Here is a 7,320-nt window from a genome sequence, read left to right as displayed (position 1 = left end):
AGCTGAGTTAACTGAGTAAGGGGGAACACAACCTCCAGAGTCTTAATTGTGTCTTTTCTTTTCTTTTCTTGAGCTTTTATTGAGATTTTGAAATCTCGTTTATGGTGGGTCTTTCAAAGTGGAGACATGGTTAAGATTGGGTAAGGCTCATGATATAATACTTTAGGACTGGTAGACAAAGCCAGGAAAGGCTTTTGAGGTTAGAAACATTATCTATTGCTGTGTAACAAATTGCCCTAAAACTTAGTGGGTTATAACAACAAGTATTTATTGTCTCATAGCTTCTGTAGGTCAAGAATTCAGGAGGGCTTAGCTGATGGAGTTTCTTATGAGGTTGCCAACAAGATGTTGACTGGCACTGCTATTATCTGAAGGCTGGAGAATGCTCTTCCAAAATCATTCACTTGACTGTTGGATGGCAGCTTTAGTGGAACCTCTCCACAGATGAGTGTCCTCCTGACATGGCAGCTGGGTTCCACCAGATCAAGTGATCTGAGAAAGCAAAGGGGAAGCTGCAGCATTTTTGTATGACTTAGTATGGCACTGTGACTTCCACTTTATTCTATTCACTAGAAGCAAGTCACTGAGTTCAACTCACACTCGAGGGGAAGGAAATTGAAGGACAAGGTATTTAAGAATGTGTGGACAAGTTTAAAAACACCGCAGGTACTGGAAGAGTATTGCTATGTAAACTGTCATTCCATCCCTTCTAATAAGAAGTTGATGGGCCTTTCAAAAAATTCCTGCAATGAACAATAAAGTTCTTGGAATTAAGCAAAAAGTTATTTGCAACTTTCATCTTCTTAGCCAAGAGTCTCAGGGAATAGTAGTGTTACGTACGAAAATACTGGAATACTAAAGTCATGTCAATGTAGCCAGTAAGCTGTGGAGATGGTTTCAAATCTCATGGTCAATATAAGGCCCCCATAAATTATGCAGATATGTTTTCTTCAGATAAACTTAAAAAGCAATATTTTAAAAAATAAATTCTTGAAAAAATATGAGCTAGAAATTATTAACTGTCTTACAATAAAGTTTAAAATACACATTGTTTTAACATGTCTCCTGTTGGAAATTAGAGTCTACTTCCACATATTCGGGATTTTTAAAAGAAGTTTTGGATTGGCGTTTTATGGAAATGATATATTAGCTTGACTTCCACATTGAAACAGAGGAATGTAACATTCCTTTACCAAATCTCAGAGTCAGTAAAAATGGTTATAATGTATCAGCATGTTAGACATTCTGACTAGAAGATGCACTGGGAATGGCAGTGGGAAATGAAACTAAATGCTCAGCTAAAAGATAAATCTGATGAAAACAGAAGAGTATGCATATACAAAACCTAAACTTGGGAAATCCATGTGTGAGATAGAATAAAAATGTCATTATTGTTTACCTCAAACACAATAAAATGTTATTTTTTTAAATGTCATTTTTGGAAGTCAGTTAACCTCCCAGACAAGATTACTGCCTTGTTTCTGTCTCCTGTTCTAGGGTTTGGACCTCAGCTTTATTGGTAAACTTAGTGAAATTATCACCTGAGGGTAATTAGGTTCTGAGACTGATTCACACTAATAAGACTGACAGAAGTCTGATGTTATAAATGAGAACACAATTTATTAACTTGGAGGGGAGTTTATGAGTTTTCAAGACAGGTACTCATAGTCACAGTTCAGGTCACCTTGATCCTGATCATGAGGTTCTCTAGAGGGTGACTCAGTAATGATAAGGGGCCTGGTGGCATAGTATCAGGGGAAAAGAAAGTAGGTCTTGAGGGATGCTTCATCCAGGTTATAATAAAGCCCAATGAACTGCCCAAGGTTATTTTTTAAAGGAGATTCCTACATGTTATTCTATATCATGTTGCAAAAGCCCCTCAATTACAGCTAAACTATCCACTGTATCTTTCATGATAGAGAAATCATAAGATATAAGAAACAATGTAACATGCTTCACGCCATTCTGCCTTGTTAACTCTTATTCTGTTTAAAACCCTTCCAAATAACAGACATTTATGAAACTCCTACTATGTATTTAGCATTCGGTATGGCTCTGAATAAAACAGACACAGTTCCTGATGCCAAAGAGGAGAGTTATGTATCTTTTTAAGCAAGGTGACGAAAGATGCATGGCCCATGGGGGGATTTTGTACCCCCATCTTAGAATATCAACAGGGAGTCAAAGGTAAAAGAGGGGAAAACTCTGAAAAGGTAAAATTATCTAGTCTCTGCAGCCTTAAGAGATTTCAAACTGGAGATCATCTTCACAGTCAACTACACCTCCAAAGGAAAAAAGTAGACTGTCAAATTTGCTTTTTTCTCCCTCGAAAACGAAGGCGTCCCTGACCCCGACGTGATTTGAACACGCAACCTTCTGATCTGGAGTCAGACGCGCTACCGTTGCGCCACGAGGTCACGGGCAAAGGGTTTGGTATTCCAAAATAGGATCTTGAATCATTCCCCTTCCCTTTCTTCCAGATCGAAAATATTTAGTTCTTCATCATTCACTTTGATCATTTTTATCTCCATCTTTCACAGTTTTGCTAACGCTTTCTTGAGAAAAAATAAGGGATTGACCACATTAAATATTAAGCCCAAATGCTCCATATGAGAAAAACCCAGGAAAAAATGTTCAATTTTTCCACTCGTCGAAATTTCTCTATTTGGAGAAAAATCGTGTACATATTGGGTTTAGAGCCTCAGTGAAAGAGAACTAAAAACAGCTACAAAGTTTGCAGTATTACTTTTCTTGTAAATTCATTAGACGCCTCCCTCTTCCGTATCACACTCCCAGCCTTGCCGTGCCAGGCCTCGCGGTCTTCTACCTTTCTCCTCCCTACCCGCGCGCCTGCCTCATCTTCAACCTGGTGAAAAGCTGCTAGTCCTCAACGGCTAGGGTGGGTGGCATCTCTTCCTCAAACCCCTCACTTCCTCAGTCAGAATCCGTCTCTCTTGCAGTCTCTATTGTGTACACGTGCCATTCAGGTTACAACATGAACCCCAGACAAATCACTAACATTTTCTGAGCTCTTACCATTTACTCCTAGTCCTGTGTTAACGCGCTTTTTAATTCGTATTATCTTATGTATATAGTAGAAAACTATTCCATCTACTTCCAACTATTCCATGGTGAAGATTTGGAAGCCCGAGTTTTGGGAATAGTAAGTAATTTGTTAGAAATGTAAAATCTCCACCACACCCCAGACCTGCTGAATTGGACACTATGGGCTTGAGGACCAGCAATCTGTGTTTTAACAAACCCTCCAGGTGATCGTGATGCATGGAAAAGTTTGAGAATCACTGCTCCAACCTAGAGACCCTATACTCTACTCTCTCAAGAAAATAAACTTTCAGTCTTCTTCTAGGATGCAGGAAGGGCAGTTTCCAGATGAAGCTAGTGCTGACAATTCCTGAGACAATAAGACATTTCCATGGGGGATGGGGGTTCTGTGATGTAAATCTGGTTGCCTCTTTGCTTTTCCCACTATTGGTTTAGGATTCAGCTTTCTCAGGTCTGACAAATCAGCTATCACCTCTCAAGAGCCTTTCCAGATTACAAAACTTTCTTGCTGTTATCTCCACTCTCAAACTTTTTGTCGTATGTGAATCTGTATTTTAGAACTATCTGAATGTGATTTCTGGAGTACAAAAAAGTAAATTGTTGTGTTTAATCCACAATCTTTACCTGGAAGGTAAGGGAGTGGGGATTCCCTGGATCTGTAAAGCAAATCAGTTCTGTCTTGGCCAAGTTAACCCCTGTCTTCCTTCAGCTCTCAGCTCAAGCATTTCCTCCCTGGCCTGGCCTTTCTTGCTAATTCCCATACATAGATAAAGCATTCTGTCAATTAAAGCGTTTTATCTAATAATAGCACTATATTCCAATTACTGAAGCATTATATTCCTCTCCTTGACAGTTATCTAGTTGTAACTTTACACTATTTTTTGTCATTAGATTAAATTTGTTTCCCCAGTTAGACTGCAGGATTTTTGAGGAGTTGAAATCTCCCTGGAATACGGTAATAATTTCACTATATTATGTATACACATAACCAAAACAAACAAACTCGTTGCCTCGAGTCATTACGACTCATAGCGACGGTATATAAATACTGTATACCTTATACATTATATGTATATATTACATTTATAGCACAAGAAGAGCAGATTATTTTTCCTTTTAAGAAGTTTTCAGGAGCTTGCGTTTTGTGACCACGTGGCCTAATGGATAAGGCGTCTGACTTCGGATCAGAAGACTGAGGGTTCGAATCCTTTCGTGGTTGCTGGGAAGTTTTTCCTCCATTGGAGAAATCCCAGAGTTTGTTGGTCGTAGTAGCTATTCTGCTCCATTTTAAAATTTTTATTTTCTTTTCTTGGTTAAAGCGGGAAATAAGGAATTTACCCATTTTCGCCTTAATAGTTTATCCTCCATGTGTTTCTCGTCCACATTCTTTGCCTTTGTTTTGTTTTGTTTTCCTTTTTCTCCCTCCAATTAGCGATTTGTTTATATCTGTCTCTCCTCATTACCAACTCATATGAGTCGGAACCGACTTAATGGCACCTAACAAGAACAACTCATTACCACTATACAGTCAGTCCATTTTCTCGGAGCTACTCAAAATTTGGTCCGTGGACCAGCAGCAGCTCTGGGAACTGCTTAGAAATGCACTTCGTGGGTATATCCTGCAGTCCCGCCCCGCCCTCAGTTTACTGAATTAGAATCTGCGGAGGCGGGGCCCAGGAATCTATATTTTAACAACATAGCCAAGTGATTCCTATAAGCACTTAAGTTTGAGAACCACAGAGACCTTACAATCTGCATAACGTCACCTTCTTCCCGTCCACTTTATGAGAGAGTGCAAACTCCTCCGAGCTTTTTAGAGCCGGTCAACCTGAGTTCCAAGCTTGCCAAGGAAACACTGGGATCTGCGTGCGGGGAGGAGGGGCGGGGGGAAGGGAGGCAGGAAAGAGGGTAACAAGCTTGACAAGAGTAACTTCTCACAAATGTAGAAAGAATAGTAGAATCCGAACAGTCACTATCCGCAACACCCAGAGAAATAGTAGACCTAGGCAAAGAGCATTAGCGATCTTAAAACCGTTAGACAAAGGCTTACTGGGAAATAACAGACATGCATGGTGCTAAAGTTACCACCCCAGAGATTACTTGCGAAGTGGAAAGGGAAAAAATAAAGAATCCCGGGAGCCCCACTTTACTTTCATTATCATTAGGATATCTTGACAAGTGCCTCTTAAAGTGAAGTAAAACAAAAAAAAAAAAAAAACGCGTTTCCAGTGAGTCTAGCGACCCTATAGGACAGGGCAGAACTGGCCCGTAGAGTTTCGAAAGACCAGCCAGTGGACTCGAAGTCTGGGTCTTGTGGTTAGCAGCCGAAAGCTCAACCACCACGCCACCAGATCTTAAGAAGCAGTGTTAGGCCAAAAAAATGCTTAACCTGAATCTAATCAAATATTCAAAAGGATATAATCAATCATTTAGACTTCCAGTATACAGGAAGTAGAGAAAAAAAAATTAAAAGATGGCATGAAGAACCAATGAAACAAATTCAGAACGTAGGACATTCCACAAGGCAATTGGCTTGGACATTTTAAAAAGTCAATGTCTAAAAAAAGCAAAAACTACAAAAAATGATGGGAGGCTGGCCTAGACTAAAAGGGATTAGAGAAACAACTAAAGGCAATGAATGACCTTTGATTGGATCCTGGTTTAAAAAAAGATTCTGAAAGAGATATTGTTGTCGTTATTACTTATCATCGATTATTATTAAGTCCTTATTAAAATAAAAAATAGCGTGCAATAGAGAATATGTGGTAACATAAAGTATACTGTAAAGAACCTATGGGTATCTGTAGTTGTGGTCAGGTGGTTAAGGTGATGGACTAGAAGTCTATTGGGGTCACCCTGCCGACTACGAGCATTGACTTTTATGTCTTCATCTCTGTCTCTGATCGCTAATTACCATATTGTATTGCAAGCTACTGTTTAAATATTAAACTGTCTCTCAGATCTTTTACAAGTTACCTAACAATGGATTTCTCATTGCTCTGGAAGGAATTATTTTGGATGACTATACTAAGTCAAGGGGATCAGTAGAAGTTCTGAGGCTTCTTGGGTTTGAAATTCCGATGATTGAAGAAAGCAAGCTAAAAGAAGGGCTTCACATAGTCACCTTTAGAACGACACAGTAATCCCATCACTTCCTTTTTTCTATAGCAGTAACTACAGTATTACTCACGTGTGCGGGCCAGTAGCGCAATGGATAACGCGTCTGACTACGGATCAGAAGATTCTAGGTTCGACTCCTGGCTGGCTCGTTACCGCGTCTGTTTTTGATAATCCACAGATTAAAAAGGTTAGCATGGAAGTATGAGGTTCTGAGAAGTGACCCCACCAGAAATTCTTTTCTCTTGCTAACAAGTACTCGTTATGTGTCTACTGAGGAAAAAGTACAGTGAGGAATGAAAGACGTTGGAGAGACTCCGTTGTCTGACATCCTGTAATGTCATGAGTGCTGCCTTCTGTTCTCATTTCTCACTCACTCCAAACGCAAAAGAGTTCTTGCTGCCTCTCACACTGTTTTGTAGGTATTTTTGTTTTGTTTGTTTGATTGATTGATTGATTTTATTTGGAAGAAAAACACTGTCTTAGACTGAGTTCTCTAGATGAGCAAAACCAGTGAAGTGTGTATATATATACACATGTATATATATATACATGTTGTTGCCACCGACTCAAAGCGACCCTATAGGACAGAATAGAACTGCTCCATCGATAGGGTTTCCAATACCGGGCTGAGGAATTTGAACGGCCATCCTTTTGGTTAGCAGCCAAGCTCTTAACCACTGCATCATGAGGGCTCCATAAGTATACGTACAGAGAGATTTATTTCAAGGAAATGCCTCAAAAATCTGGCTCCAGAAACTTCTTTGATATTACCTTCTGCTACTCTACTAGTCATTCACTCAGTTTCAGGCACACTGGCCTTTTGCTTTTCTTGGAACAAGCCGGCCTGCTCCTGCATCAGAACCTTTGCATTTTCTGTTCTCTCTGCCTGCACTCATCATACTCATATAGCACTGTGGCTCTCTCCCTAATCTCTTTGAAATAATTGCGAAATTTATCTTCTCAGTGAGAGCTTCCTTGACCTGCCTTTTTTAAACTTGCTTCATCTCCACTCCGTCTCAACCCCCGCCAACACAAACACTCTTTATTCTCCTTCCCTGCCTTATCTTTCTTCACAGTTTGTTTACTGCATGTTTCCTCCACTAGAATGTAAGCTTCATGAGAGCAGAGCTTGTCCCC

General features: G+C 39.8%; 3 non-coding genes across 3 annotated transcripts; 2 read left to right on the top strand and 1 right to left on the bottom strand.

Annotated features, from left to right (window-relative positions):
* Positions 1 to 2,345: 2,345 nt before the first annotated feature.
* TRNAW-CCA (transfer RNA tryptophan (anticodon CCA)) lies at positions 2,346 to 2,417 on the bottom strand. The gene has a single exon. It is a non-coding gene; the product is annotated as a tRNA-Trp (tRNA).
* Positions 2,418 to 4,209: 1,792 nt separating this feature from the next.
* On the top strand, positions 4,210 to 4,282 carry TRNAR-UCG (transfer RNA arginine (anticodon UCG)). The gene has a single exon. It is a non-coding gene; the product is annotated as a tRNA-Arg (tRNA).
* A 1,977-nt stretch (positions 4,283 to 6,259) lies between these two features.
* Positions 6,260 to 6,332, top strand: TRNAR-ACG (transfer RNA arginine (anticodon ACG)). The gene has a single exon. It is a non-coding gene; the product is annotated as a tRNA-Arg (tRNA).
* The last annotated feature ends 988 nt before the right edge of the window (positions 6,333 to 7,320 follow it).

This window comes from Trichechus manatus, unplaced genomic scaffold, assembly GCF_000243295.1.
Source record: "Trichechus manatus latirostris isolate Lorelei unplaced genomic scaffold, TriManLat1.0 scaffold00180, whole genome shotgun sequence".
NCBI lineage: Eukaryota > Metazoa > Chordata > Mammalia > Sirenia > Trichechidae > Trichechus > Trichechus manatus.
This window is presented reverse-complemented; position numbering and strand designations above follow the sequence as displayed.